Source organism: Leptodactylus fuscus, chromosome 7, assembly GCF_031893055.1.
Source record: "Leptodactylus fuscus isolate aLepFus1 chromosome 7, aLepFus1.hap2, whole genome shotgun sequence".
In the NCBI taxonomy this organism is placed as follows: Eukaryota; Metazoa; Chordata; class Amphibia; order Anura; family Leptodactylidae; genus Leptodactylus; species Leptodactylus fuscus.
Genome location: NC_134271.1, coordinates 13318975 through 13333355, shown reverse-complemented (window position 1 = coordinate 13333355; position 14381 = coordinate 13318975).

The following is a 14381-nucleotide window of genomic DNA, read 5'->3' as shown; positions in this document are numbered from 1 at the left end:
CACGATTTCTCCAGCGATGCTCTCGGTGTGCCGAACGTCTCTGGAGAAAATTACGCTCACCTGCAGATTTCCTCCACTTCAAGTTTATGCTTAAAACATATAGCTCTGCCCTTTACCTCGCCAAACAAGACTATTTCACCGCCCTCATCTCTTCTCTATCCAGCAACCCTAAAAGGCTTTTTGAAACCTTTCACTCCTTACTCACACCCAAGGTACAGACGCCATTCACAGACCTTAGTGCTGATGACCTGGCCATGTATTTCCATGGTAAAATTGATAAGATCCGTCAGGAAATTACTGCCCAAGCCCCAGGTGGCATTGACTCCCACACCTACGATAGTACTGATCCCCTCACCAGCCGCACCTCAGACTGTCCATTTTCATCTTTTGAACCTGTTACAGAAGAGGAAGTCTCCCAGCTACTTTCTTCATCTCGCCCCACAACCTGCAGTAGTGACCCCTTCCCCTCACACCTTCTCCAATCTCTGTCCCCTGCTGTCACTACTTACCTTACTAAAATATTTAACCTCTCTCTCTTCTGGAATCTTCCCATCCTCCTTCAAGCATGCTGTTATAACCCTGCTACTGAAAAAACCCTCCCTGGACCCATCCTGTGCTGCTAACTATCGACCCGTCTCTAACCTCCCCTTCATCTCTAAACTTTTGGAACGCCTGGTTTATTCTCGGTTAATCCGTTATCTCTCTGCTAACTCTCTGCTTGACCCCTTACAATCTGGTTTCCGCGCTCTGCACTCTACTGAAACAGCTCTCACAAAAGTCTCTAATGATCTACTAAAGGCTAAATCCAATGGTGACTTCTCTCTTCTTATTCTTCTGGACCTCTCTGCAGCTTTTGACACTGTTGACCATCAACTTCTCCTCACTATGCTCCGCTCAGTCGGCCTCATGGACACTGCGCTCTCCTGGTTCTCCTCTTATCTCTTAGACCGCACTTTCAGTGTATCATTTGCGGGCTCTGTTTCCTCCCCTTTCCCTTGCTGTTGGGGTTCCTCAGGGCTCGGTCCTCGGCCCCCTGCTCTTTTCTCTCTACACAGCCCCCATTGGACAAACCATCACCAGATTTGGCTTCAGGTACCATCTTTATGCTGATGACACCCAATTATACACATCTTCCCTGGACATCACCCCTGCACTCATACAGAACACCAGTGACTGTCTCTGCTGTCTATAATATCATGTTCTCGCTCTATCTGAAACTAAATCTCTCTAAGACTGAACTACTACTGTTTCCACCATCTAATAGATCTGTCCCTGATATATCCATTGCAGTCTCAGGCCTTACTATAACTCCTAGGCAGCAGGCCCGCTGCCTCGGGGTCATATTTGACGCAGACCTTTCCTTCACCCCTCATATTGAATCACTCGCACGTTCATGTCACCTCCACCTCAAAAACATCTCCAGAATACACCCTTTCCTCACCAGAGATACACTAAAGACACTTATTGTCTCTCTGATTCATTCTCGCCTTGACTACTGTAACTCCTTACTAATCGGTCTTCCCCTCACTAAACTCTCCCCTCTACAATCTATTCTGAATGCAGCGGCCAGGCTCATCTATCAGGCTAGACGCTATAGCGAGGCCTCTGGTCTGTGCCAGTCACTACATTGGCTGCCTATTCATTATAGAATAAAATATAAAGTTATTACCCTCATCCACAAGGCTCTCCATAATGCCGCACCTCCCTACATTTCCTCCCTCATCTCTGTCTACCGCCCAACCCGTGTTCTCCGCTCACTCAATGACCTAACACTTACATCCTCTATTATCAGAACCTCCCACCCTCGTATACAAGACTTCTCCCGAGCTGCACCACTTCTCTGGAATGCTCTACCCCGGACAATAAGATTAACTCCCAACTTCTACAGTTTCAAACGCAAACTAAAGACACATCTTATCAGACCGGCCGATCACAATTTCTAATGTAAACCCTTCCGTTCTTGATGCCTTTTCAGCCTAACATAGTTGTCCAAGCTCTATCCACATGTTACAGGACACGACTGGTGACGGCTCACAAAGTTTTGTTTGTGTAATGACTGTAACCTCTATTACAAAATTGTCTGACCCCTGTATAAGTAATGCCGCCCCTGCTACCTCTTGTGTCACCCCCTCTACCTCATAGATTGTAAGCTCTTTTGAGCAGGGCCCTCAGTCCCATTGTGTGAAATGACGTTCTTTGTTATGTATGTCTGTATCTGAACCCTATAAATTGTACAGTGCTGCGGAATATGTTGGCGCTATATAAATAAAATGTATTATTATTATTTGTTGCATTTTTCCATCGTTGCAAATCAAGAACCGCAAATTTTTTATTTTTTTCCATTGTGTTGCATTGGTAGGGCTTGTTTTTTGCAGGACAAATCTCATTGACTAACTTTTATTAACGCTAAGAGGGAAAGGTAAAAAGAGCAATTGCACCATTGTCAATGGTGTCGTCATTGCACAAAGAGTTAAGTGACCACACCCTCGTTGCTCCAAAGCGCTCATCTGCATTTGACAAAAACTGCCATATCTCGACAATGGAGGGAGGGAGTTACAGGGGGAAAACACTGTTTGATTCAGGTGACCCTAACCCTAATCTATTTGCATGGCTAGGTTTGGAGACACACTCTCTTTAGCAAGGTTTATAGAAGGGTAAGGGTGTTGAGCAGGGGCGTAACTATCGGGGTAGCAGTGGTAGCAGCTGCCACAGGTCCTAGGACATTAGGGGGCCTGGCGACAGCCGCTACGGCTGCTGTCTTTACTTATCGATCCTGGCTCCTGCTCATGGCCACCGAAGCTTCTTCTTCTGCAGAGGCTATGAGCAGGAGCCAGGATCAGTAAGTGAGGCCGCCCACCATGAACCACAAACATTATACTCGATCGATCGGAGGGCTAGGAGAGGAACATACAAAACTCTGTTACTTACCTCTTCTACACTCCAGAAGGCTTCAGGCCTACTTGGTGACATCGCAGGCATCACATGGACCGGGGCCTGTGTCCTTTTGCGTCCTGACGCAAGCCCCGGTTCAAGTGACATCTCTTCCATCATTGAAGATGGCTGACATCACCGGGGAGTGAGCTGGAGCCCGGGAGAGGTTAGTAACAGTGTTTTTTATGTTTGTATTCTCCCGTGGCTCAGGGGAGGGCCAGGATCAGTAAGTGAGGCCACCCACCATGAACCACAAACATTATCATTATACTCGATCAATCGGAGGGCTAGGAGAGGAACATACAAAACTCTGTTACTTACCTCTTCTACACTCCAGAAGGCTTCAGGCCTACTTGGTGACATCACAGGCATCACATGGACCGGGGCCTGTGTCCTTTTGCGTCCTTACGCAAGCCTTGGTTCAAGTGACATCTCTTCCATCATTGAAGATGGCTGACATCACCGGGGAGTGAGCTGGAGCCCGGGAGAGGTTAGTAACAGTGTTTTTTATGTTTGTATCCACCCCTGGCTCAGGGGAGGGCCAGGATCAGTAAGTGAGGCCGCCCCCCCCATGAACCACAAACATTATCATTATACTCGATCAATCGGAGGGCTAGGAGAGGAACATACAAAACTCTGTTACTTACCTCTTGTACACTCCAGAAGGCTTCAGGCCTACTTGGTGACATCACAGGCATCACATGGACCGGGGCCTGTGTCCTTTTGCGTCCTGACGCAAGCCTCGGTTCAAGTGACATCTCTTCCATCATTGAAGATGGCTGACATCACCGGGGAGTGAACTGGAGCCCAGGAGAGGTTAGTAACAGTGTTTTTTATGTTTGTATCCACCCCTGGCTCAGGGGAGGGCCAGGATCAGTAAGTGAGGCCGCCCCCCATGAATCACACAAACATTATCATCATACTCGTGGGGTCTTTTCAGACCCCCGAGTATAATGATCGGAAGGCTAGGAGAGGAACATACAAAACTGTTACTTACCTCTTCTTCACTCCAGAAGGCTTCAGGCTACTTGGTGACATCACAGGTATCACATAGGACGGGACCTCTGTCCTTTTGCATCCTGACGCAAGCCTCGGTTCAAGTGACATCTCCTCCATCATTGAAGATGGCTGACATCACCGGGAAGTGAGCTGGAGCCCGGGAGAGGTTAGTAACAGTGTTTTTTATGTTTGTATCCTCCCCGGGTCTCCGAATATACTCTGGGGTCTAAAAAGTTCAACACGGGGCCCCGCCATTCCAAATTACGCCAGTGGCGTTGAGCATGCCCAATGGTGTTCCAAATTTGGAAGACCCCGGAGCCACTTTGACAAGTGCCATATCAAGGACTACCATTAACCCTATAAGCTATAGCGTTCTTCTCGATATCACCGCCACCCGCCGTCTTTTGTCTGCCCCTTAAATGCACAACGCTGCACCAAGTGTCTTTCCGTCTGAGAACAGAATTAACTGACGGTGTTTTATGGAATATCAGACCGAGCGCGGTTACCGTTTTTATTGGAAGTCGAGTTTAGGTTGCTTAGCAACATCATTTATGAAGTCAGTCAGAATTCTTAAGCACGGAGCATTGCTCGGAGTCTACAGGTGTGACTCACAATGGGCGACCGCTCCTTTGAAAACTGATTTTGCAGTAGGGAATATGTTTATTGATCGAGGGATTAGAATTTTAAAGGACACAGGTTTATCCTCGGGGCACAGAAAACTGCGTCGGAGCTAAAATACCGGATGGCAGGAGCCGCGGTGGAGGATTTTTCATGGTTACATGGAGAAGGTTGAGATTTTCTATGCATTTCATGATGAGAGATTATTAAAATGAAATTCTTCCCTCTGTCAGTAAAGACTCATTTCATGCTTGGTGGCTAATGTATAGAAATGACGGGATTGTTTCTTTAACTTTCTCCATTTTATACTATTATTTTTGTAATTTAACAATTGGCTGATTATATGGATCCACTGTATATACCATGGTGGATCGGTAGTGTCAACAGGGCCCTACCGATCTTGTTGCACCTATCAGCACCGGTTCTGTCTAATCCTCCAAGACTAGGTGTGGAGCCTCAGATGGCAGTGTGATCATGGCCTTACCAATCTTGTTGGATCTATCGGCGCCGGTTCCGTCTAATCCTCCAAGACTAGATGTGGAGCCTCTGATGGTAGTTTCAACATAGCTCTACCAATCTTGTAGCACCTATCAGCGCCGCTTCAATCTAATCCTCCAAGACTAGATATGGAGCCTCTGACGGCAATGTAAACATGGCCCTACTGATATTGTTGCACCTGTCAGCGTCGGTTCCATCTAATCCTACAAGACTAGGTATATAGCCCCTGATGGCAGTGTCAACATGGCCTTACCGATCTTGCTGCACCTATCAGCACCGGTTCCGTCTAATCCTCTAAGACCAGATATGGAGGCTCTGATGGCAATATAAACATGGCCCTACCGATCTTGTTGCACCTGTCAGAGTCGGTTCCATCTAATCCTACAAGACTAGGTATATAGCCTCTGATGGCAGTGTCAACATGGCCTTACCGATCTTGCTGCACCTATCAGCGCCGATTCCATCTAATCCTCCAAGACTAGATATGGAGGCTCTGATGGCAATGTAAACATGGCCCTACCGATCTTGTTGCACCTATCAGTGCCGCTCCCGTCTAATCCTCTAAGACTAGGTATGGAGCCTCTGATGATGGCGTGACATTGGCCTTACCAACCTTGTTGGACCTATCTGTTAGGGAATTGCAATAGGAACAATTCCCCAGTAGCTGCTGGAAACCCTGGAGGAAGGGGCACAAGAGACAGTGAGCCCTAAGCTGAAGCCCCCCACTGTCCCTTCCTGCTTTCCGGTCCTATCCTAAGTGATAGGCGACAAATTGGAGACGATCCCTTCCTATATACGTGACACAAAAAATGAAGACAAGACAACAACAACAAAGGGAGGTCAGCTAGCCAGGGTTCGGTAACAGTCGATCAATGAAGTGTCAAAATCGCTATCCAAAAGAGTAGTCAATAGGGAAAGCCAGAGGTCAAGAATCAGAATACAAGAACAAACAGCAAGAGAAAAGCCAGCATGCACAAGGCAATAGCAAGACCCAAGGTGAATGAGAGACAAGAAGTCATAGGGAGGAAGAACTCGCCCTGAACCTGATAGGAAGGCAGGCTGTCAATCACAGGGCAAAACAAAACTTAACTCTTAGAGGATCAGAGGGAAATGAAGGTGAAGGTGATGGGTGTGGTGGAAAATCAATTAACAAGGTGAAGGAATAGGACAGTGTTCACACAATGCAACCAAAAACTCTAAGCAAGTTACCAAACTGCACACGCCTCCTGCGCAGCAGCACATGAGCAGAGGGTGGCGCAGAGACCAGAACAAGACTCCAAGACTAGGTATGGAGCCTCTGACAGCAATGTGAACATGTTCCTACCAATCTTGTTGCACCTATCAGCAGTGGTTATTAGCAGAATCGCGACTCGTCTCCACACCCAGATAGTAGAAGATTTAAAACAAGGCAAATATTAAAATTAAATCCCTGTTAAAATATTTATGTAGATGTGGCTGGAACATTCTGGCACGGGATAAATCAGTGAGGGCCCTGGCATTTTGCAGACATATAATTCTACCATTCTCTCCTTGCGAATTTAGCACTTACAACATGTTAATGGTAATACAGCTCCCAGGACGGTCTCAGCAGACTAGATTCGATCAGCAGGTGGTCGGGATTTGCATCCATATTTCAAACCTAGTTCTATCTCATTACGGCTTTCTTATTTCTTTGTGATTTATATCTCTATAAAATTCCAGCAAGCGCAATGGGGAATGGCATTGCAAAAAGGCAAATTCTGCATAATTCGAACATTTATCATTTTCCCCTTCTTCTATTTTTCTTCCATTTCTTCTCCGGCTTCATTCCTCGTGAGGGCCGCGCCGAGACTATTGAAGTGCATTTTTCCAGGGTATTGTTGAGAGTATTTAATGAATTTAGCATTTAGGGACCAAGGCTTTTGGTATTCAGCAATTACCGTAGTAAATCACAGCGGTAGATCCCAAAACTGGTCAAAAATTAAAAGCTTTATGCACCTTAGCATCGAAAATGAACAATAAAGCAAGACTGGAAATGGTTCTGATGGAAAATCTCCTACCGTTTCGCATCTACGGCACCTACAGAGACCTGAAAACAAACCCCGTGTGATGTCACAGCCGGCTGTTATATGCTTACACTCAGTCTGTTTGTAGTCTGTTACCAAGAAGACCCATGAATTTGCATAGGAGCTGCTGGCACAAAACAGCAAGGTGTTTTTATGGTTATTAGGGTTGAGCGATCGGGATCGGAAAAGATCGGATCCCGATCGGCGAGCGAATAAATTTCACGATCGCGATTGGGTTCCAATCTCGTCTAAAAAAGATCAGGAATGGAATTTCGATCCTGATCACTCAACTTACCTGCACAGATCCACTGCCGCTGCCGCTCCCCGTTCTTCTCACTCATCTTCTCTCTAATTCACATGCCTTCAGAGCACCGTGTGCGCCCCACCTCCTTAGGCTAGTGTTAGAGATGCTGGGAGAAGGCGGGGCTTGTGGCTTAGGAGAGTGTTGGCAGATACTGGGAGGAGAGACGTGAGTGATGCACTCACATCTCCCCGCCCTGTAACCGCCCACACTCTCCTAAGTCACAACAAGCCCTGCCTACTCCCAGCATCTCTAACACTAGCCTAAGGAGGTGGGGGTGCACATGGCGCTCTGAAGGCATGTGAATGAGAGAGAACAGGATCGAGAAGAATGAGGAGTGGCAGCGGATCTGTGCAGGTAAGTGGACACCTAGGGGACCAAGTAGCTGGCTGATTTTTTTAATCACTACACAGTGTGGAGTCCAAAAGTTAAAGCATTCAATTTTTGGACTCCATGCTGAGTAGTGAATAGGATTGTTTTTAAAATCCGATCTTTGATCATTAAAAAAAAATCCCATTGACTTGCATTAGGATCGGAATTGGGATCAGGATCGGGTTTGGATGGAAAATGATCGGAAATCGGATTTTAGAAACAATCCTAAAATCTGAAGATCAGCTCAAACCAAATGGTTATTTTTAAATTTGAGCAAATTTTGGTTCATATTGAAACCAATTCAGACATAGAGTTTATTCCAAATTTATAAAGCTAGGAGTAGCCCTAAGAAGGTCAATGAAAATTACTCTCCCTATAGTCTCTCACACTTAGATTGGTGTAAAATATTCCAGTCAGCCTTTTTTGAAGTCACTTTTTAAAAACTATTTTTCTGCAAATTTATCAAAATGTTGCTCGTTGGTTTATAGATTTGGCAAAAGTTCCAAGTTCATGAAGGAATTTTGAGGTATTATTTTAAGTCAAGCTAGAACTATTGATCAAGACTTTTCTAAAGTGACTTGTAATGTGGGCGTGGTGTAAATGGCGCACCTAAATCACTACAGGCAGCTTTTTTAAAAAATTACGAAATTGTTGCGCAAAAACCACTTCTAACTTGACTTTAAAAAAATGCACCAAAAATTCTTTGGAGCACACATTGTGACAAATTTATGAATCAGCTTGTAACACCTACACCAAACAAGAAATACTACTTGGGCAGTATGCGCATGCGCAATACACTCGGACTTGGCACAAATGACAGGAGCGTACTGCGCATGCACGTGATTTTGACGCAGCACTCCATAACTCATGATGATCCTGGAACTGCTGAAGGGGCCAAAATATAGGACTGGATGGTCTGGATTTCGGATGACGCAGCTGTGCTTAGGCAATGAAGTTAATACTCACATTCCTCCATGAGGCTCATTTGCATACCCCTAAAAAGTGGCTTTACAGTCATCGTGGCAAGCTAATCTACATATCATAGGTATGGCTGGAATTGACTTTGCAGAGGGTACATTACTATAATAGTAGTTTATCTTAGCTGGTGTAGGTGGTAGACTCCCTTTAAGAGACTATTTTTTAAGGGATGTTCTGGGACTTTTGACTTCAGTCATATGGTACAGCATCAACTCAGTCTCATTCAAATACAGCCCCTGGTAGAGGATGCAGTGCTCACCCAAATGATTTAGCTTCTTCTACCAGCTAGTGGGTGGGGATCCCTGGTATGGCACTACTAGGCTAGGCTTAGTGAGATAGAGAGGGTGGGAGGGGCTAGGTTAGTGAGACAGGGATGGTGGGAGGGGCTAGGCTTAGTGAGAAAGGGAGGGTGGGAGGGACTAGGCCTAGAGAGACAGGAAGGGTTTTGTAACGGAGTGAGAGAGGAGGAAGGGCTCAGTGAGAGGGAACTAGTATAGCAGCTTACACAGGAAGGTGCACAGCAAGCTAACACCTTGTAAACAAAGGCAGAGGATGCAGCAGCAACAAGAGACACCCAGAAATCACTCCAAACACTGCTAAAGGTATTTGGGTACACTTATTAACCCATTACTAGCACTAACAAACCTTTCTCAAAAACAAGATTTTCTGCTCGGAAAACCCCTTTAAGACTGTAGTAACTGCCAAACTCACTGTTGTAAATTTGAGTAAACACTGGTTTCAGTTATCTGCTAAATTATTGCCCCAAGACCAAAAACCCTGGTACTGATCCCCTTAAACCTTTGCAAAAAGTTTCAAAGTATAATCCTCAAAAAATCTAGAAAAAAACCCATAGAAATAGATAAATTGTTCTAAGTGTATATATTTCCGCTTTTTTAAACAAATCTGTCAAGTCTAGTAGAATTTTTTATTTCCATTTAAGAAATTTTCTGGATTTAAGTAATCCATTGAAGAGCGGTGTACTTCACGGGAGTAGTTTATCAATAGCCCCAAGGACTTTGATTATTTCAGGTCTAATCTTAGCATTGTCCTTCAAATGTCAGACAGATTTTCTCCGTCTTTTAACATCCAGATTGTGGAGAACTTTGAAAGCAAAATCCTGTTGATAAAAGTGTTGATTTGATACTGTTATTTGCAGGCCGGTCAGATACTTTCCAAGAGTTTCGACAGCTACCGGATGAGATTTTTTTGTAACTAAATTTTTGTTGGTTGTATTAGATTAATCAAACTTTTTTAGTATTCAATTTTAAAAAAAAAAAAAAAAAAAAATTGGGGGAAAAGACAATAGTAAATGGCAAAAAAATAGGATAAAGGCAAACAAAATGGAACAAAGTAAAAATAAACATGGATGAAACCATCAAAGGACGCAGTGCAGATGAGACTATGGGTTTGAATTGTTGGGGAGAGAACAAGGGCAAGTGGAGAACAGTCCTGGCCAGATGTGGGAGACCTGATGAAATCAAAACACAAAGGCTTACCAACCTTCAGGTGCAGAACATTTCTGAGGTCAGATATTGATGATGGACCTGGCGGGGTCCATTTCGCCATCATTGTTCTAGTTCATCCCTTGGGTGTTGAGTGGGGTGGATGTCAGGGCTCTGCCAGTCAAGTTCTTCCATACCAAATTCCCCAACCATGTCTTTATCGACCTTGCTATGTGCACCGGAACAGAAAAGAGCCTTCACAAATTGTCCAAAAAGTCTTGGTCTACTGAAGCATTAAGATTTCTCTTCATATAAATGAAGGGGCCTAGGGTTGACCCCTGATAATCAACCCCATAGCATTACCCCTTCTTTATCAATGTTTACAGTTGGCACAATGAAGTCAGGTAGGTAACGTTCTCTTGGAATTCACCAAACCCAAAATGGTCCATCAGACCACCAGGTGATTGGTCACTGCACAGAACATGTTCCCACTGCTCCAGAGTTCAGTGGTGCCATTGTGCTTTACATTACTCCATCTGATACGTGGCATTGTGCTTTACACCCCTCCATCTGACGCTTGGCATTGTGCTTGGTGATGCAAAGTTTGCTTACAGTTGCTCAGCCAAAACCAGAGAACCAACCATTCTGTTACCGATGTAAAGGTGGCTGCAGGTTGCGGGGCTGGAGTTTATACACCAGGGACAATGGGGTTGAAGGAAACACTAGAATTCAAAGACTAAGACAAGGGATGAGTGAACCAATTTGGATTGACATGAATTTCACTTGAATTTTCCAAAAGTTTCTGGTTTGACTCTAAACTTTTGGGGTTATACTTTGGGCTGTCCTCAGAGCCCAGAATATAATAAGTGGAAGCCCAGGGAGATGAGTAAAATTCACAAACACTTGCTTTACCAATTGGGCATCAGACGGTTCCCCAGTGTCCTCTTCAGGCCACATAACACACCACGGGATCACCAATTAGGCATGGGAATGGGCCTCAGAGGTCATGTGGGATGCGCCAACATCATGATGCCGAGTCAAAGAGTCATTACATCAACACGCCCCATGTCACTGCTGACCCAATCACAGGCCAAAGTGTTGACCCTGGGTCATGTGACATCAAACAGAGGGTGGAAGAGGTCTGAAGAGGATGCCAGGGGACCACCAGAAGCTGCAAGGATAAGACAAGGTGAATATAATAGTTTGATATTTTTTATTCCACTCCGTTGGACCACCACTTATTATTCATTGGGGTCTGAGAAGACCCTAGAGTATATTGATAGCACTTCGACAAGTTTGACTCGAAATGAACCGTAGGACCAAATCTCATGAGTATTTGTTCCTGTGCCGAATCTCGTAAGGTTCACCATCTGTAATAGAGAGCCTGGGATCGATATTCTGCTCTGTATATGTAGCTAACTTCTCCTCCTACTTAGGTTTCAATACAGATCAGTATAGTTGGCGAAACGGTTTTCCTTAATTTTCGCATTCCATCTACATAGTGAGAATAGACATATATCTCACTCCAAAGGTTAATAGCTGTGCTTGGTTTATAGATTCGCTAATTAACTCTTTAAGACGAGAATATATCAAAATCCACCATCATTGACATAACATCACCGCGGTCAGTGACCTTTCACCTCGACCGTTCCAAATCGCTCAATCACAGCCCTGACATGAGATTCGCGAGTCTTGCGCAGTAACCACTCACCCTCGTTTCACCTTCTACATGCTCCTTAATTTTTTTTTACCAAGCTTCATCGCCATTCCCCAGGCGATCCAGAATCACAAATCATTGAGGCTTATACTAATAATCTCAAATAATGGCGGCTATTAATTAATGGAGGTAAAATGTTTATAGGAAAATCCATGCGGCCGGCCTCATGGTGGATCCCGCTTTATTCCTCGCTAGCGTACGGGTTTTAATTCAGTGAACGCCTTCCCTGCCTCGGTTTCTAGGAGCTCATCTATTATCATTGATTTTCCACGGCAGGATGATATGAGAGCAGTCTCCTAGTGATCCCTTGTATAAATTAGAAGAAGAGCGACTCTCCCGTCCATGTGTCCAAACTATGAAAGAACATGGGCAATTAAAGGGGATGTCCACCTTAAATAGCTGGCTGTCCTACCCTCTTTCTACATAGACAGATGCATGAGTGGGCATTCAGTTGCTGTATGGCTTGCACTGTGTATTGCATATGTTACTTTATTTGGTGCAATTCCTTGCATGGTTGGTGCTCTGGAAGTTTCTGAAAGCTGCATTGATCGATAGACCTACGTTGCGTCTGAGTTTCACCGTGGAGGAGCAACACCCAACTGCTTCCACTGGCATCAGTGGTTGGTAGACTAACCAGACTGGAAGGGGCACACTACATAGGGGTCCTCGATTAGGGGAACTGCTTGAAGGGTAGGTAGGATAGCTTGAGGTATGGTCAGTAAAAGAATTTGGGAATGTCACTTATGTAGATGGACATCATCCAGTTCCCAGAACTAGGTCACCACCAACATCCTACACAGCAGTGATATCGGGTCCACCGTGTCCCCCATGCTTAGTATCTGCCGCCGGGGCCTGGAGATTGGCCTCACTGTTCTACATTCCACGCTTCTGCTACATGTGAAACACGACAAAGTAAACAACTTTGCAGTGAGGACCTCGGTGTCCAGAGTGTGAGTTCCTTGCTCAGTCAGTGGGAAGATCTGGACGGTCACCTGTAAGGGCGTAGCAGAGCTGCACCTCCCATGAGGCGACCTGAAGCGACCGCTTCAGGCGGCGCTATGCCAGGGCTCCGGGGAGGGCGGCATTTTTGCTTACCTAAGCCAGTCCAGGACCATCTGGAGAAGAAGTAGATTGGCTCCTGAATAACATGGTGAGCATACTCGCCATCTTGTTCGTAACAACCATGAGTTTTTCAAAAACAAGGAATACCTCCCGGATTCCCAGACGTTATGTGACCATGTCACAAAAAAGGGTCCCAACCATGATATTAACATGTCCACCTCACAATAAAGGGAGCATGCCACATCCCAAAATGGTGTGGCCGTATCCCGGCAATATCATCTTGGACATCTTGGCCCTAAAATGTGGACACATAAGGCCAAGAGGAACAGAGCAGACCCCAAACTGGGTCAAAATGGGGCATTCTCAGATAAATTTGTAACAATCTACCAGACCACATGCCCACCCCCACTTTTTAACCAGATATTGTATCACTCGCTCAGTCAAGTAGTCACAAACCTTCTGCCCCGAGACCCCATCTTGAAAATCTCCTCTCGTACCCTCTCTTTGGGATTACATATATTAAATTCTCTTTTCGCGACACAAATCAGTTTAATAATTACATCTTGTCCAACATTTCAGATTTAATTTATATTTTTACACTCAACCGGTTGTCAAAAAATGATAGCTTCAAAGCAAAACTGATTTAGCGACAAGGGTCTTTTTTTTTTCCCGAGCCTTAATTTTCTTCTAAGAATTTCCATAATCTGATATTCAGCTGCTAATGCGCATTTACATATCTGCAGAGGATTCAGCCGAGGCTGTCGCTACGCCACTCTGCTAGATAAGGTACATTAATACTTCCAATAACTATATCCAGATCACTCAGATACTAAATAGATTCTTCATTTCTTTGTGTTTTTCACCCATGAAATCTGATATATTCTATTCATATTTTTTTGTTGTTGCCGTTTTTGCATTTTTTTTTTTTACAAAACTAAAAGGGCCAGAAATTGGTTTCTGTCAATCCTACCAGAAAGTTTTATATTTATAAACTCTAAAGTTATTTGTATTTATAAATAATAAAAATACATATCATTGGATTTTTTTATCACAAATTACATTCTAAACGTCTTTGAATTTTTAAATAAAAAATATATAGAATTGGATTTTTTTTATTACAAATTAAATTCTAAATGTCTTTGAATTTTTAAATAAAAAATATATAGAATTGGATTTTTTTAAAATCACAAATTACATTCTAAACGTCTTTGAATTTTTAAATAAAAAAATATATAGAATTGGAATTTTTTATTACAAATTTGAATTTTTAAATAAAAAATATATAGAATTGGATTTTTTTATTAAAAATTCAATTTTCAATTTTTTTGAATTTTTAAATAAAAAATATATAGAATTGGATTTTTTATTACAAATTAAATTCTAAATTCCTTTGAATTTTTAAATAAAAAATATAGAAT